A 2,156-nucleotide genomic window follows, 5' to 3' on the forward strand; every position below is an offset into this window, starting at 1 on the left:
GTAGACGACTGCTGCTCGTGATTAAGTTGCTTACAATTCCATTACTAGGTCTATGCTGCCTTTTTGCTTAAAAATATTTCCAGAGCTCATTTCCTCCATTCAGATATAATTATTTAAACTTGGGTTTAGTGTTTTGATATATACTTTTAAACTGCAACATATTTGTTAGCATTTTAGTAACATTTAAGATCTATTAGTAAAGGTTCAAGATATATAAATTATTTAGTAACTTTGTAAAATGCCTTTGTGGCAGCATATGTTAGCTGAGGATGGGCTCTTTGACTTTCTAAAACTGGAAAACAACCATTTTAAAGCTGTAAGAATTTCTTCTTTTTAAGTGATGGAGGCTTGAATTTAGACAGTGAAGTAGATTAACCATATATTTTAACAGAATCATGTGTCCATGTGTCTGTTTTCTTTTTGAGTAGTATTGACATCTAAATGCTATTAAGTCTTCCAGTCCAGAACATGAGACATCTTTCCTTTTTTGTGTGTTTTTAAATTTCTTTCAGCAATATTTTGTAGTTTTCAGTGTGCAAGTCATTTGCCTCTTTGGAGAAGCTTATTCCTGCATATTTTATTATTTTTGATGTAATCCCTATCAAAATCCCAAATATATTTTTTTCCAGAAATAGAAAAGTCCATTCTACAATTAATATGGAATGTCAGGGGACCCCAAATAGCCAAAACAATCTTGAAAAAAGAACAGTTGTAGGTCTCACAATTCCTGAATTCAAATTTTATTACAAAACAACAGTAATTAAAACAGTGTGGTACTGGCATAAAGACAGACACATGGACCAACAGAATAGAGAGACCAGAAATAAATCCTTGCATATATAGCCGAATGGCTTTTGAGAAGAGTGCCAAGACCATTCAACAGGGAAAGGACAACTTTTTCAACAAATAGTGCATGGAAACTGGGTATCTGTTTGCAAAATAATGAAGTGGGACCCTTACCTTACACCATACACAAAAATTAACTCAAAATGGATCAAAGACCTTAATATAAGGGCTCAAATTATAAAACTCTCAGGAGAAGGCATAGGGAAAAACATCCATGACATCAGATTTGATATGACTATTTCTAGAACCATTTTCTTAATTTTCTTTTCAGATTGTTCATTGTTCCTGCATAGAAAAACAATGTTATTGTGTGTGTTGATGTTGTATCTTGCTACTTTTTAAAATTTGTTTATAAGTTCTAGCAGTTTGGGTTTTTTTTGTTGTTGTTGGTTTATTTGATAAACAGAAGGTTTTTTATTTTGATGGATCTAATTCATCTATTTTTTCTTTTGTTGCCTGTGATGTTGATGTCACAGCCAAGAAATCATTGTCAGCTGGGATTATAGGCATGAGCCACTGTGTCTAGCTTAGGACTGATGTCCTTATAACAAGAGGAAGAGGCCAGGTGCGGTAGCTCACACCTGTAATCCCAGCACTTTGGGAGGCTGAGGTGGGTGGATCATTTGAAGTCAGGAGTTTGAGACCAGCCTGGCCAACATGGTGAAACCCCATCTCTACTAAAAATACAAAAATTAGCCGGGCATGGTGGCGGGCGCCTATAGTCCCAGCTACTCAGGAAGGTGAGGGAGGAGAATCACTTGAATCTGGGAGGCAGAGTTTGCAGTGAGCTGAGATCGCGCCACCACACTCCAGCCTGGCAACAGAGCGAGACTCCGTCAAAACAAAACATGTGATGCCACCTCATACCTGTGAGGAAGGACACTATCAAAAAAATAGAAATAAGTGTTGGCAAAGAACGTGGGGAAACTGGAAGACTGTGCATTGTTGGTGGAAAGGCAAAATGGTGCAGCTACTATGGAAAACACTATGGTGGGTCCTCACAAAATTAAAAATAAAATTACCATACCTTTTTGGCATGTACCATACCATGCATCCAGCAAAGAATTGAAAGTAGGGTGTCGAGCAGATATTTGTACAATCAACTTCATAGCATTATTATTATTATTACTGAGATGGAGTCTTGCTCTATCACTGTGGCTGGAGTGCTGTGGTGCGATCTAGGCTCACTGCAACCTCTGCCTCCCGGGTTCAAGTGATCCCCCTGCCTCAGCCTCCCAAGTAGCTGCGACTACAGGCATGCACGACCACACCCGGCTAATTTTTGTATTTTTAGCAGGGACAGGGTTTCA

The sequence above is a fragment of the Colobus angolensis genome, unplaced genomic scaffold (assembly GCF_000951035.1).
Source record: "Colobus angolensis palliatus isolate OR3802 unplaced genomic scaffold, Cang.pa_1.0 Scaffold133, whole genome shotgun sequence".
In the NCBI taxonomy this organism is placed as follows: Eukaryota; Metazoa; Chordata; class Mammalia; order Primates; family Cercopithecidae; genus Colobus; species Colobus angolensis.